General features: G+C 38.5%; 1 long non-coding RNA gene across 1 annotated transcript; it reads right to left on the bottom strand.

The window, feature by feature from the left end:
- Positions 1-6,425: 6,425 nt before the first annotated feature.
- LOC132611110 (uncharacterized) lies at positions 6,426-9,541 on the bottom strand. Its single transcript, XR_009571460.1, has 3 exons — positions 9,268-9,541; positions 8,891-8,971; positions 6,426-7,376 (listed from the first exon to the last, which is right to left on the bottom strand). It is a non-coding gene; the product is annotated as an uncharacterized LOC132611110 (long non-coding RNA).
- Positions 9,542-17,501: the final 7,960 nt, after the last annotated feature.

Here is a 17,501-nt window from a genome sequence, read left to right as displayed (position 1 = left end):
TCAAGAGAATTGACATAATCATTAGACTCATCGACATATACATGTCTTAGTCTTTCAAATGGATTCATTTATATTCTACCGAAATTTCGGCAGCATTTCCCCTGTAAGTACACCATCCCCGAGAATCTAACTCGGCCAATTTATCAATAATAATCCGAGAATTCAACTCGGCCAAATTATCAACAACAATACCAACAATCATATCTCCAACTTCAACAATTATTTCAAAATACATTCTAACATTAACAATTCTTTCTACACAATCCGACGGAATTCCATTTATACTCAATTCAATCACATGAAATCAAGCCAATACCAATGATCTCACATTCAAGTACTTTCCCAAGACCTTACAAGCAAAATTCAAGAATACTTCAAACAATCCACATAATATTCCAAACAACCCAATCGACATATTACTTCACCCGAAGCCTTCTGAATTCAACAAGAACAATGACACACATTTCCTTCTTTCAAATTCAATTACAACAACCCAACTTACAATCTTCCAAACACATGTCTCACTTTCAAATTCATGAATTATATTTACAACCTACACATTAGTAACTCTATTTTTATAATTATATGGGACCATACTAATATCACATTAACTTCTTCCATAATCCACAAACGATTACAACTTCATTTCAAACCATTAAATTCTCATTTAACACCATAGAATTCACAACACAACAACCAAGATACTAAATAAAATCAATTCATCATTTCTACACAATCACCACCTCCATTCGGCCACACCATATGCATACATATTTCATGAATTTCATCCATTTCCACATACTACAACATTCACAAATCATCTCTAACACATGTGAAAGAAGATTGAATACACACCTTTTCCACACATCTCTCCACTCGGCTAGGGCTTATGAATTACACAAATAAAGACTTTGCTTGCTCCAACAACTCCTTCATGTTAATAAGTGGCTTCCAATTGCTTGGAATACTAGGAGAAAATATTTTTTTGGATCACTTTTCCATGGCTTCAAGTTCGGCCAGCCATGGCCGAACACCCCTCTCTTCTTTTTTCATGTTTTGCTAAGTTATGAATAAAGATGAAAATGTCTAGATTTTTCTCCCTTGTTCATATATATAGTTCCTTCCAATATCAAGTGGACACATGGCCCTTCTCCCTTTTTCTTGAAATTTCTTAAAATAAGGATGAATTAATTGTGTCTTGCTATGTAAGCTTTGATCCATATATATATAATTACATAGCTCATAAAAGGATGGGACCCACACACACCACCACACGACCAAAGGGCCCCTTTTCATGAACCTTCTTGAACGTTTTTTTGTGAAATTCCTATTTTGCCCCTAGCCTTCCACAATATTACCATAAACCACTTTGCGAATTTCCCTTTTTACCGTTAGCCTTTCTCAATATTTCCATACTAATAAACAACTTGTATATTAAAATAATCTAGGAAAGTAGTCTTGCTCTTAACTTTTCGCAATTATCTTGAATTATCTGAACGTGCAAAATACGGGCTATAACATCCTCCCCCCTTTAGAACATTCGTTCTCGAATGTTCAACTGACCTCATGGGGTATTATAATACTTCGGGAGGGTCCCTTTTATAGTTGTCCTTTACTTCATGCCTATTCCTTATCTTTCACCCTATTCTCTTTATAATCGAACTCCTCGGTCTTTACATGAGTCCTTGTTCCGGGTCATGGGTTTTCTAATCCATGGCGCCAACTCATTATCCTTATCGTTTTCTTACGTCTCTCAACACAAGTATACTTGTCTTTAATTTCTTTGTATTGGCACTCGTTTCGTCCATCGTTATTCCTTGTTGGCTCTCCGGTGTGGATTCCTTACAAGCATGATCGAGTATCGCTTCACGTCGATGATTCGTATAATTTCATAGCGTATATTCTCAGTGTTAAATCCGAAGCGATTCATGAAATACCCAGCCATATCCCGCCAGTCGCTCCATTTGCGAGGATCTTGGCGAGTATACCAAGTGAGCGCCTCTCCTGACAAACTTCTAATAAATAATTTCATCCTCAATTTCTTGTTCCTTCCCACTCCTACTAACTTGTCGCAGTAGGCCCTTAAATGCGCATGAGGATCACCTGTCCCATCAAAAATATCAAACTTAGGAGGTTTGTACCCTACTGGCATGCCAATATCCGGATGTATGCACAGATCATCATAATCCAAACTCTCACTTCCCCGAGTGACTCACATGTTCCTCATTTCTTTCCTTAGACTGTGCAGCTAGTTCATGATTGATTCATCTTCTCCTATCTTGGCATTTCTCTCCATTTATGCATATTGATCTACCTCGAACGGGACCCTGACTGTGACAGGAGCGGTAAAGGTTGGAGCCCCAGCTGCATATACCGGTGGCACATGTTGCTCGTAAGAAATGTCAACGTGTGCCGCTGGTATGTGCTGTACGGTGGGGTAAGTAGGTGCAGTAGTAGTTTGGGTTGATAGTGGGTTTTGTGGAGTATGGGTGTAGTCAGGGACGTAAGGGGTTTGTTTAGGCAAATTTGGTACATTTGCCGGAGCGACTGGAGTAGGTTAGAAAAAGAAAGGGGTATCGGAGGTGGGCGTGTGGATGGAGGGAAGTGTTCTGGAATCGGCGAATCCAAAGACGGAAAGTGAGGTGGGTTTGGGAAAGCAGTCACAGTGAGATGGGTCAGGTCCCAAAATTGGCGCAGCTCTCCTCTTAGTTCGTCAAGTTGTAGATTTAGCAAGGCGATCTCTTCTTCATCATTTAGATTAATCCTCTCTCTTGGGATTTCTAGATTTTCACTTGTTATGGTAAGATTAGCAGTTGGGTTGACTTCGTTGGTGATAGTCATTTTTCCCTTAGATCTCAAATTGTAGTGTGACTCGGCCAGTTTGAAGATCAACAGAAATCAACCTCTGTTGGGGGATAAAAGTAAAATGAAGACAATTTGGAAAACAAAAGTTAGTCCGGGAGGCTTTTAGAAAGAGTAGAGTAACACATTTGATCACATAATTACGCCAAGTCGACGTGCAAACAAACGTGTCCTAATTGTGGAGCCTCTTTTTGCCAGAGGTAAGCCTACGTCACACACAAGTTGATGATGATGATCCTTTCTTGACACATTCTGTGATTTTTTTTTAGAACAAACATAACTTCCATTCCAACAAAAGGTAGCTCGAGAGCTTACAAGGATAGGCCTATGGCAGCTTGAAATGATAGAACACAAAGGGGGTGGCCATAAAGGCATACAAGAGGAATGGGTCGATGGAAATTTAAAATGAAAATGCAAAGGGTGGCCACGAGGGCGTACAAAGGGATTGGGCCATACGAAACTCTTTTGGAATGTAAAGGAAACAAGAAGTGGAAAGAAAATAGTCTAGGGCCATGTCGGGCCGTCATTGTCATCCCCATCATATGCTGGATCGTAATCGGGCCCTGGGTCGTACTCAGGTTCCTCCTCTAGGTCTGTCCAACCTGCCTCTGGATCATACTCAGGTCCTTCCTCTGTACCATGTACTGTAGGCCCGTGCTCGGACTGCACCTCCAGATCCTCCTCGGAAGGTCCGGCCGGAGTATACTCGGGTGATTTCTCAAGTTCCACCTCCATTGCATGGTCACGTTCTGCTTCCCACTCTGGATCTTCTTCCGGATCCTCCTCCATTGGTTCATCTGACTCTGCCGGGTCCTTCTCTTATACCAACTGTATCAAATGGTTTACTAAACCCGGAACTACCTGCCTGTACATGTCATTGTTGACGTTCATGAGGGGCAGTACCTCAATTGTAAGCCAGTCGGCTATATCATAGTCTGTGAACCCGTCGAATCCGTCTTCGGTCGATAGAAGTGCCAGGCCTCCCACATTGTACAAGGCGTAATACTCGGGTGTGCACCAACTCTCATTTCCCATACCAATCGTGATCATGTTCAACCATTCTCTTTGTAGAATTCTTACTCGTGCCATGGGAACCAACCTATCATAGTTACCTTCATGCAATGCCATGCGGCACCAGACTGGGACATCCTGTGTGACTCCAAACTACCTCAAGACTCTGAGGGGCGCATATGGCTGAATCCTATCTAACCCGATTAGCTCGATGAAGTATAGATTTGCAGTTCTCACCAAAGGTCTCCCCGACAGCCAGGAATATTTCCACTGAACAACATCTCCTGTGAGCTGTACCAAGAATGTGCGCCACTCTTCTGCTCCTATAGGTTCAGGCCAGTACCTCATTCTTTCCGTAAGGCTCTGAATTCTGCTACGAGCGTCTATGCAATAATCCATGATAGGGGGCGAGTATATAAATGTTCCACAGCCCATAACTGCAGCAAGAGATTACAGCCCTCAAAAAAGTTATGCCCTCTTGAACAGGTCGATAGAGCTCGGAGCATCTCCGCGAGAATCATAGGGACCAATGTCAATTCATCCGGTCCCGAGAAGATATTCATAACAGGTGGCAAAAGGTAGATATTGATTCGGTAGGCTCTCTTCGGGAAGACTAATATTCCTAACAAGGCTATGGCGAAGACTCGTGGCCTCATTTTCTGCCACCTTCCGCGATCACATGCGAACTCATCCTGATGTTGATCAAAGCTTTCTCGACGCCCAAATCTCTGAAACAGAAAGTCGAACTTCACTCGATCATTTTCCACGTTCCTCAAGACCGGATAGACATTAAATCCCAAAATGCACAAGAATTTCTCTCCCGATATGAAGGATGGTAACACCGGCATTCTTCCCTCAAATGGCAAGTCAGTGAATCCACAGATTTCCTCTAGAGTAGGGGTCATCTAGAAATCTAAAAAATTGAAGGTTACACTGGCGGGATCTCAAAATTCTATCAGCAGCTTGGTGAGAGTTTTGTTGGCTTGGATACCCATTAGCGACATCAACGACCCCAGGTGTTGCCTGACTTCCTCCCCGTGTGCCACTCTTATGTTCCTCCACTAAGTTTGCAGGTCGTGAGGAGGTGAGACTATCATTTGGATATTTGGTAGGTTTTGGTTGATTTCCATCTAAAAAAGAAGGGTAAAGGTTATGATAAGTATTGTTTGTTAAAAAAGATCATCTTGTGTCTTTTAAGGATCATTTCATCAATTCACATAAAGAGTTATGTCATTCAGGTTTCAAACCTTTGACAAAAGGGTGGATTCCTAATTTGCAGCAATAATACCTTGGACTGTCCTGCCTAAGGTGTATGCAGCATGACTTATTTTTCTAGAATAAGATTTTTTCCTAAGAGTTTCGGAGTGGGACTGAATGTCTGCGAGAAGTTACGTAGCAAGTTAACGTACCGACTCTGAAACTAGAGAATCCAAAGAAGGGGTGGAGGTGTGTCAGACAACACCTCGCGTGAACCACAGTGTGTGTAAGTGTACGGCCAAAGACTCGATAGAAAGTGCAATGACATTATAAGGAAAGAGGTAAGCAAATAGTGTTTTCTCAAACAAATAAGGAGCACAAGTTTGGCTTTGGCTTGCGTCCCTTCAAATATAGCAATGTAGCAACTCATAAATAATAGGCGATAAAATAAATAAATAAACATCCCTCGAGTATCTACTTCTTAAACTAAGTCTACTAAAGTCAAAACCTAAGTTCTTTTAATCCCCAGCGGAGTCGCCATTCTGTCATGCCCTATTTTTAACGGGTTAAAACTAGTTCACAACTTATGACTATGTTTCCTCTGGTTTTGTAAATTTTCAGAGTCGCCACCTAATTTTAGGAAATATTAGGAAACCATTTATAAAAAGTAAACTCCATTTTTTAGTCTTTGAAACCTGTGAGATTCTAGGTAAGGGTTTTATTTACCCCGAGGGGAAGGTGTTAAGCGTCCCTCAGAGCCTATCTGAGGACAGTCTTTAAACTTAGTTTAGTTAATACTAGAGGAGGATTATCTAATTATTTCTTATTTATTATCACATATTTAAAGAATTGCGGAAAAGAAACTACTCTCTCAAAACTATTTGTATAAAGGGGTTTTTAATGTAATTGTAGCTATGTGAGCAAATGCTTATATATAAAGGAAATAGTTAATGCTAATGTGTGCATGAGGAAAATATGTATGACATTTATTTTATATGAGAATAGTAAGTGTCATATAGAACAAGGAGATGTATATTTTTATAAGAAAATAATCTACATATGTGATAGTATATCCTAGGTGAATACTTAAAAAATAGTTATGATGACACGATGATACTATATGTGTACATATAATGAAAATACGACTAAGGGAATTAATAAAAAATAAGATAGTACAGGTACGGTATGCGCGTACGAAATTAGCATGTTGGTACACCCATAATAAAGGAAAGCAATTAAGACAAGATGTAAAATTGTATGTATTAGGAATATATATATTGTTTTCAAAAGAGTACGTATGTATATTTTAGAAGATGAGGTATAATATGATTGTTGTATGTAATGTATACTAAAGATAAGTATTTATAATATAATGTACATACGTATGCATGTGATGAGAAAATGATTAAAGGTATTTAAAAGATTTTTATTTTTTCGGTTAATTTCCTTTAGTCGGAAATCACTTTAACCTGGCAGACAAAAGATGAAAAAAAAAAAAAACAAGGGCAATTATTATTTCTAACACGCGTAAGCCAAGATTAATTATTCAAGGGGAGAGGAGAAGTAGTGACTTAATTTACCATCATACTAACTATTTTCCATAAGTTCCTACATAAGCGAGAAACGAATGTGCTACAAATACAATCCATAAAAAAAGTTAGTCAAGAATATAAAACATGTATATGCATGATAACACGAAGACACGAAATTTAAAGAGAAGAAGGAAGACGGGGACGCTAGACACGAGCAATTACATCCTGCAACTGGCTGTTCTCTGATATGGGCAGAATCCGGAGTTGCCATAACTCCAAATGCTCCCAAGGTTCCTCATGAAAAAGAAAAAAAAAGATAAGGATTAGAAACAATTCTCAACAAGGAAAAGAAGTCTATATAACTTTAATTAATGAAAGCTAGATAAACGAATCAAGACAATAGTACTAGCAAGCTGCTCTAAAACAGTTTGTTTGGAAAAAAAAATTAGCAAGATACCAAAAGTACTAGCAAACTGCTCTAAAATAGTTTCAAGACAACAAATGTCGAAGCCAAAAGATGCAGCAGTCGTGGGCTAAACGAAGCAGTAGAAATGGCCTCTAAACTGAGCAGAATGCACCAGCAATGGCCTCAAAACTACGAGCAAAATGCAGCAATTATGGCCTCAAAACTGACCAAAAAATTCACCAGCAATTGTCTCGAAATAAAGAGACCAGCCAGCCCAAACAGCAGCAGCTAATGAGCCTCAAAACTGCCCAAAACTTGGCTCAAAATCACAACAATAACCAGCTAATACAACAGCCAAAGTGTAGCATCTGGAATATCAGTAAAATATCAAAGTATAGCGTCTAAAATATCAAGATGAGACTGTTCTCGAACAGCTCTGAAGCAGCAGACATCTTTACTATAAATAACAACAATAGTTTGGCCAAACAATTAACAGCGATAAGGAGCAGCAAAGTAGCAATTTGTTTGGCCCAAAAAACGCAGCAGCAGTTGGCAGCAACCAAAACAGTGTACAATCTTAACACATACATTAATCTCCATTTTTAAACATTGAACCTGATCTACCTTAAACTGAGACAAATAGCAAGCACACATAACACATGAAGGGAAATTAAACTAATTACTTAACTCTAATATGATTGCAACTAGACACTCTACATGAATCTTGTAATAGCAGAACAAAAGATAAAATGCTAGGACAAAGAGGAAAATAATACTTCCAAATCAGCAACCTAACATTAAGACAAACCAAATCACTCTTATTACGGAAAGATTCGAGACAAATAGAACCAAGACAAGAAAGGAAGATTACATTCGAAATAAATAAGAAATATCACTACGTTTTCTTTTTAGTTTGATAACCCGAAAATAAAATGTAAGACGAGGACAAAGATGATTACTAACTTAGTTAGCCACATAACGAGGGAGACTCGCAAAATAGAGAAATTAACCCAAACGATGAAGTCAAACACAGATTTGACGAATTTAAATTTCACGAATCGGTAAATTTTCCTTTCAAGACAAGTAACTTTTCCCTACTCAAAACAGTAGTTTTTTTTTTAATCAAAATAGTATCCTTTTCCCTAATCAAAAATAGTAACTTTTTGACTAGAAAACAGTAACTTTTTAGTAAAAAAAAACAGTAGACTTCTTTTATGTCAAAACAGTAACTTTTCTTAAGATCAGCAGAGACAACAAGATAACCTTAAATTGAAGCCAAAATTTAGCTCAGTAACGCAGCAAATCTGTTCAAGAGTAACAATAACAACTAGTAGTGGTAGGTTAAACAGCTTGGCCATATTTCAAGCTTCAAAATATCCTGTTGCTCAGTAACACAAACAACCCATTTTTGGTGAAATGTAGCAATTTGTTTCTCAAAACTGCAGCCTCTTTCAGGCCAACTAGCAACAACAAATTTACTAAAAGAGATGGCGCCGTTCAGCCCTTAAAATGTAGGAAATAATCCTTTCAAGCTATAGTCACTTCTACCAAATATGGGAGCAACCATTTTTCTACCAACATTAGGCTACATATTTAAAATAAATCTTCTCTAAACAAACCAAAATAAACACTTATGTGATAATGCGAAAATGAACGATAGGAATAAAATGGGGTTCAAATGTTAGCTTTTAACGGCAGCGACGGGGCGACGGGAGTTAAACACATATTCGACGAAATTAGTCGTTTCACGCTAATTTACAACAAATGAGGAGAACACATATTCCAGCAGTCAACTAAACTAAATAAACGACGAGAAACAGTTGAACGACTACATTTCTACTTCTTATAAAATTAAAGACGAAGATAGGGCAAATGTGATTACCTTCTCCGTGACAGCGAACTAAGGCTATTGTCATCGTCGAGTCTCTGAATCCACTCAAAAGCTTGTTGTTTCAGCCGAGAACTTGAAAAGAGATTTTGACAGCCAAAAATAAACTCAAAGTTAAAATAAGATTTTTCTGAGTATGGAAGCTTTGAAAGACATATTCTCAATGAAAGCTTTGTTCAAGGGGGAGTTTTCAGCCTAAAAAACAAAACCTCTCTAGAACAGCCCAAGAAGGCCGTATTTATAGGCAAACACTGAGGGTTTCAACAGCTTCTTCAAAGGGAAATTTGCCTTTAAATTTCGAATCAAAAGAGGGGGAAAAAATCTGAAACTTCGAAAAGAGGAAAAATGAAGAAAAAGTGACGGATTTTCACCTTTTCAGATGGGTTTGATGGTTGTGGATTCGCTCTTTCCCGTTCTCAGAGGTCTCAATCGACCTTTTTACGAGTCGTCAAGATCCATTTCAGAAAAAGGGAGATGGGTGACGGGAGAAAAGGTGACCTATGAGGCCAGTGGCGTCGCTGACCACGTTAACCCAGCGGTCCGACGGCGTGGTACTGCTGACGAGGTGATGGAAGTGACGTGACGGGGTGGGATGGCGGCGTCGTTTGGTTAGTTGTTGGTTAAAGGGGAAAGGAGTTACGGGATCGTTTGGTTAGGCTGATTTTTAGGTGGTATTGGGCCGGGTCGGCGAGAATTGGGCTGGGGCGGTTGAGGGGGATATTGGGCCGCTGATTTGGTTTAGTGAGATGGCCCAATATCTTTGGGTAGATGAATTAATTTCTAACCCCCCTCTATTTCAATCAATTAAAATATGCTTCTTTTTCTGAATTAGTTTCCAAAAATATATACACCTATATAAATTATAATATACGTACTTAATTTAAAAATAGAGTAAAAGATGACTAATACGGTAATAAGCAGGATTAAAGGGGAAAATGCCAATGCCAATGTTGATATACGAATATCAACATTATTATTTTTCTTTTGAATGATTTTAATTATAAAAAGTTTCATCCTTTCCAATTATAAAATATGATGTTTGGTCATTTTTAAGAGACCATAAAAATGTTCTTGATTTTAGCGAAATATATCTCGAAAAATAGTGTGATAATTAGCGAAAATATTCCAAACCCATTTTTGGGGAATTTTCACATCTGAGAAGCATAGTGAAATTAATAAAATAAAAAAGGAGGGTCAAAATTGGGTGTCAACACCCGGGGCTAACCACCGAGCACCACTCATTTCCTTACTCGTCATAGTCATTCTACACTTCTTTACCATTCATATACTCATAATCATAAGACAACCACTTTTCATTTGAAGACATAATTAATTTTATACATATAAGCCCTTCGGCTATCAAAATAATAATATTGTCACGACCCGACTAGGGGCCGCGACGGGTACCCGGGGCTAACCACAGAGCACCACTCGTTCTACTACTTATCATGCTCATTAAATGCTCTTTTATCAAATTCGCACTCAAATTATACGAAAATCATCTCTAATTTGAAAACATAAATACTTTCATATACGTATGCCTCTCGGCCATAAAAATAATAATATACACATATATACTTATATACAGTAGTGATCTTGTGAGACCATATAACCCACACTGCATATCTACGAGCCTCTACTGGAGTACTAGACATAAGGACGGGACAAGACCCCGTCATGCCCAAAATACATATACATGAATATACACAAAAAAAATAATCATAAGCACCTCCGAAACAATGGAGTGCTCTCTAATCCACTACTGGCTCCTATGAGTCCGGATCACGCTCACCTCCCTGTCTACCTGTGGGCATGAACACAGCGTCCAAAGAAAACGGACGTCAGTACGAATATTGTACTGAGTATGAGAGGCATAAACAATAATGAAACATCAATGAAATGAGAAGGCATCAAATGAGGAGCAATCTGTAATTGACTGTGAATCCTAAAAGAAATAAATCATGCTGTCTTACTCATACTCATCATCATATCATATATGCATAAATGTATAAGTATAAGCATAAGCTGCCCGTCCATATAAGTACGGTGTGATAATAATTAACCTGCGTCCAGGCCTCCCGCGTCCGGGGTATAAGCTGCCCACTATAGTGGTGTGTATATCTGCCCGACCATATAGGTACGGTGTAATATCATCATCATATGCTCATTATAATATGTTCATCATGGTACGCTCATCACAGTATGCTTATATTAATATGCTTATCATAATATGCTCATCATAATACATGCATGAAGACTCAGGGACAACTAGCTTTATCGGGATGACGTAAGGTCGTGATCCCCCGATTTCATTATGAAGCATTCACAAGCATTCTACCCCATTTTGAAGGAAGTAATATATAAGGTGAGTGTTTACAGTGCATAACATCATCGACTTTATGATACTTTGCCTCACCTTGAAGGGACAATACATGAGGTGAGTGCATACAATACATGACATACTTAACTTAATGGTGTGCTGCCTCACCTCGAAGGGAATAATGTATGAGGTGAGTGTATACAACATACGACATCATTAGCGTTATAGGAAAGTCATATCATGAACTCTAGAGTCTTTAGACTCAAGCTTATCATCGTCATCATTGGACTCCTAACATATCTGTTATCTCATATAGCTTTTCATGATCATAGACTCTTGACTTTCCGGGATATATAGAGAATTCATGGAGAGAAAGGAGAATCATACCATTGGATTCATGCCATAGAAAGAAAGGACTAGCCTCACATACCTTTTACGTTTAACTAATCCATTGCTCGCTCGTTCTCCTTCGATGCCCACGTTTCTACCTTCAAGAGAATTCGCATTAGCGTTAGTTAATCGACTATAAGAACGTGTTACTATTTCTTAGGGAAAATTTGGGCAGTATTTCTGTTATACCCCGTATATTTATACGTCAAATTATTCGCAAGCAAGTCGACTCAAGTTAAAGGCGAAGTCATTTTCGGATACGAGATAGAAACCTTAAAATTTCAATTTTAAATTAGAACATGAATTATTTATAAATTTTATTTGGTATGGAAATATTATTGGACATTAGGAACTAATTAATCATGATTAAATTATTAGGGATTAATTAATTAATTAATTTAATTTTTAAATTGTGGGCCCCACCCGTTTTAATTAAAAAAAACAAATCAGCAAATTAATTTTGATGAGTCACAAAGGAGGGGCACGTGTATATCAATGGCCAACCATATATATAGTGGTGTCAAAGACAAAATTTGCCATTCATAATTCATTTTGCACAAAGCTGGTTCAAGAAAAAAAAAAAACATTGCCATGGCTGCCAACTTTCGGCTAGCTATTGCTGTTGGGTAAAAAAATATTTGGTTCCTTGTTTTGATTAATTTTCAAGTGTAGTACAAATTCAAGGAGGTGATAGCAACATTGGATTTTAAGTTGGAGAAGACCCTAATCTCCCTAGGGTGTGATGGGCACCCGACCCTTACTTAGGGCCGAGCGAACCCTCTGACCCTTAGTGCACACATAATCGCTTTGGACTTTTAAATCAAATAAAGATGAAATACATAGTACAGCTTTCAAAAATATTCTTTTTCGTTGTTCTCAAATCAAACGAAATCTGTAATCATATGGAATTTATCACATAACACAGAATGACACATCGGCTGATGGAGCCGCTTACAAAACTGACATTCTATACCCACGACTCTGTCTACAAAGTCTCTAACTTCGACCAAGACATCATAGCATAGTACTCTGACCCGGCAACACTCCAGGGCAAATGGAGCTTGCCAACTCCGCTGGAACATCTTCTAGTGATATCTTCTACTCATCTGGGTGTACCTGCGTGGCATGAAACGCAGCCCCCGAAGAAAGGGGGTCAGTACGGAATATGTACTGAGCATGTAAGGCATGGAATACAGAAAAGAGGATCATAGCTGAGACAGAGATTTACCAGAACAAATATGACTTTTAAAACATCAATACACTTACCTTTTTGAATGAAATCATGCAAATCCACATCATATATCATGTATACATATAACGTGTCCCGGCCCTCCAGTGAGGGACTCGGTGGATAAAATCATACATGTCCACATCATATATCATATATGCGTAATGTGTCCCGGCCCTCCAGTGACGGACTCGGTGGATAAAATCATGCATGTCGACATCAGATATCTTATATGCATATAACGTGTCCCGACCCTCCAGTGAGGGACTCGGTGGATAAAATCATACATGTCCACATCATATATCATATATGCGTAACGTGCCACGGCCCTCCAGTGAGGGACTCGGTGGATAAAATCATGCATGTCGATATCAGATATCTTATATGCATATAACGTGTCCCGGCCCTCTATTGCGGGTCTCGGTGAATGAAGTCATCATATGCCATCCTGGCCGCCATCCTAGCCGCCATCCCCGTATCATCATATCATCATATACATATACATATACATATACATTAAACGTGTCCCGGCCCGCAAGTGAAAGGGACTCGGTGAACAATGCAGTGGAGTACGCACGAGAACGTATCTTGGCCCGGGCTCAGTGAAGGACATATTGAGGCATCCACGAGCAGAGTAGTGAGAAACTATATGCATATAAACCAAGACCCGATAGATAGGTACGCAAATCGACACTTGAGGATCATAAACACATTTCGAGTCAATCCGAGTTAGTATGAAAAAGTTATGGACGTTTTAGTACAGTACCTCCTACGAACGTTTCAGAAGCCATTTTTGGAAAATCAAAGCAACAATCATGTTAGGTACCTTTCGAATATCGTTACGGATCAAATCAAATAGAGCTTTTGGAACCATATGCACGTATCAAAATATATCAAAGACTCAATGGAATAATCAAACGTACCATCACTTGAAGATCAAAACATTAGTCATATCAATTGTCTCTTGAATGCCATTCGGAAACATATCAAATAGAACTTCGGACATCATAGATATGCATCAAAACCATATGAAATAGCTTTTTTGGAAATCAAGAACGTTAGCCATCCTAGTGGCTCTACGAATAGGAGTTTCTTTGGAATCATATACATATCGTTTGTTCGTTTCACAAGGATCATGCCAAAAGAAAGAAAGGGTAAGCCTTATATACCTGCTCCACGTCCTATTAGCTACGCTTAATTGTCCAAGCTCGCTATCGCTAGTCTACATTCAAGAAGATTGACACAATCATTAGACTCATTATCATATACTTGTCTTAATCCTTCAAATGAGTTCATTTATAATCTGCAGAAATTTCGGCAGCATTTCCCCTGTAAATACACCATCCCCGAGAATCTAACTCGGCCAATTTATCAACAACAAACCCAAGAATTCCACTCGGCCACATTATCAACAATAATCCGAAATCTTCCAAGCTTAATAAGGACAACAACAACACATTGCTTTCTTCCAAATTCTTGAACTACACCAACAATCTACACAGTAACAACTTCATCAATCAATTCAAAATACATTCTAACGTTAGTATTTTCTTTTACATAATTCGACAACATTTTCTTATGTTCAATTCAATCACAACAACCAACTTACAATCTTCCAAACTCAATAAAATCAACACATTTCTCACCTCCAAATTCATGCATTATATCTACAACCACACGTTGACAACATTATCTTCACAACACAAGAACCCATGCTAGTGTCATATTAATTCCTTCAATAATCCCACAATGATCACAACTTCATTTCAAGTTATCAAACCTTCATTTTCATCATGGAATCCACAACAACAACAATCAAAGCACTAAATAAAATCAATTCATCATATCTACACAACACAACACATATACGTCCAAGCACCAACCTACACGGCTACAACATAGCATCCACACTTTCATGAATTTTATCCATTTCTTCACTCTACAACATATACAAACCATCCATAACATATGAAAAGAAGATTAAACCTTACCTTCTTCCATCCATTCTCTTGCTCGGCTAGGGTTGGGATTTGCACAAATGAATGGTTTGCTTGCTTCAACAACCTCCCCACGTTAATTAGGGCCTTCAAATTAGTTGGAATACTAGGAAAAAATAATTTTTCTTGATCAATTTCCATGGTCCAAATTTTTGGTGCCATGGCCGAACACCCTCTTCTTCTTTTTCTTTCTTTGTTTCTTCTCCAAGCTTCTTGAATTTGTGGTGAGAAATATGACTAATAAGTCATATATATATGCACACATTATTCATCCATGTGGGCCCAAGCCCACCCCACTTGGACGGCCACATGGCCATTCAAGAACTTTCTTGAATTCTTTGTGAAATTCCCGTTTTGTCCCTAGCCTTCCACAATATTACCATGAACTACTTTGTGAATTTCCCTTTTTACCCTTAGCCTTTCTCAAAATTTCCATACTAATAAAAAACTTGTACATTAAAATAATTTTGATAAATAGTCTTGCCCTTAACTTCCCACGACTACCTTGAAATATCCGAACGTACAAAATACGGGCTATAACATCCTCCCCCCTTTAGAACATTCGTCCTCAAATGTTCAACTAACCTCATGGGGTGTCATAATACTTCGGGAGGGTCCCTTTTTATAGTTGTCCTTTTCTTCATGCCCATTCCTTATCTTTCACCCTATTTCCTTTATAATCGAACTCCTCAGTATTTACATGAGTCCTCATTCTGTGTCATGGGTTTTTTTCTAATTCACTGCGCCAACTTATTATCCTTGTCCTTCCCAGGTCATTGCTTTTCTGTGATTGTTTCGTCACCACACCTTAACAGAAGCCATGTCTTTGGTAAGAAATCTTCACTTAACGATCCAATATGGCCACAGGTTGTTCCTTGCTCTCATTTATCTACAGTATTGCAGTCCAGTTAGTCTTATGGTAACTTATGATTCGAGTTCACTTATCTTCTTAGTTCGCAACATCTTGAGTTCTTGCTACAACTTTTTATTTACTTCCTTCCCTCACATTTCTCAACACAAGTATACTTGTCTTTGCTTTCTTCGTATGGGCGCTCGTTTTGTCCATCGTTATTCCTTATTGGCTCTCCGGTGTAAATTCCTTACCAACATGATCGATCATCGCTTCACATCGATGGTTCATATAATTTCATAGCGTATATTCTCATGTTCCGTATAATTAATGGTCCATGAACTATTTTCTAGTATCCGATGAACTCTTTTCTTTCATTCATAGGCACTGCGTCCTTTCTTTCCTTCAAAATTTTTGAAACTACCAATCGTTAATACTTTCGTTATAATAGTCGTTCTCGTCCAAAATATCCTTTGAATCTTATCATTTTTCTCCATTCATGTCGGCCTCACAGTACACTTATTGTCAACTCGTTTCTATTCCTTTTATGTATTCTCTCGATATGCCGATATGTTTGGAACTCCGGCCCCGAGCTAATAAATTTTCCTCCTTTGGAGCCTGAAAATGTTGTGATTCCTTTAGAGTCTGATATAATATATTCTCCCCCGCCCCCCGCCCCCCCCCCCCCCCTTTTAAGGGGCTCCTTATACGCCAACAGTCCTTTTGTGAAGTCTTCGTTTATACCTTACTCCTCATCTTTCTTTCCAACTTTGTGCATAACATATCAAAACTTCTTACCATAAGTTTTTCTTTTACTTTCTGTCTATATCATCATTTTGTCCACATTCCCATACTCTTTCATCCACTATTAATCTTTTCACCCATTTAATTCACATACTTGTAAGTCTTCTTAACTATGCATTAGTGTTACAGTTGTGCACCCATGTTGTCTCGAGCGTCCTGCCACCTTTTCTCTTAGCATAGAATTCTTACTGCTTACACTCTCTCTATCCTTGCTCATTGAGCCTTTAACTATACTTAAGACACTATGACCGAGCGGTCTTCCATGCACATTCTTTCTGAATGTGCATAAGGGATTGTTGACCTTCTTTCTGTCTTAGATCGTGCGATAGAGCTAAATCATAGGAAAATGAAATTCCTTATATAATTCTTACATACGACGAAAAAAGGTGAGTGGCGATATGGAAAGTCACAGGAGTAAGTATTGATATTTTGTTCTGTTACCTGAAACTGGAAGCTCTGGATGGCTGGAATGTGTCATATAGCCGTATGTTCTGTGAGGTATTGTCGATATTTGCTGCGTGCAGATTTTGAATAGTGAGAATTGTAAAAGAAAACTCTGCCAGAAATCTTTCAAAATCAGGTCATTTAGTAAGGAATGCCTAACAGGAAGAAGTGTGGAAAGGAAATATCGTAAATAGACAATAAGTGGGATGCGTTGTCTTAAAGGATTTACGGACTTGGCAAGGCATGAAGGATAATTGCGAGAAAGACGATTAGCAGTCCCGAAGATTAAAATGGATAACATTCGAGGTTTAGTAAGGAGCAAGGTTGGCTGAAGGAATCAGAGAAAGTCGACAATCAGTTTTGCTAAAGATTATTATGTTAGGATGGTGAGTGGAAATCCGAACAGGCTGATACCCGAAGTATTCATAAGTAACGGCAAAGAAGGTATATTTTCTACCATTGGGAATCTGGGAATCTAGGACGAAAGGTAGTTACATACGAAAGTGAAAAAAGTGAATATTTAGGATTGAAAAGGGTAAAATAGTAATTGTAAAGGGAAGGACGTGTTACAA

Source organism: Lycium barbarum, chromosome 9, assembly GCF_019175385.1.
Source record: "Lycium barbarum isolate Lr01 chromosome 9, ASM1917538v2, whole genome shotgun sequence".
NCBI lineage: Eukaryota > Viridiplantae > Streptophyta > Magnoliopsida > Solanales > Solanaceae > Lycium > Lycium barbarum.
This window is presented reverse-complemented; position numbering and strand designations above follow the sequence as displayed.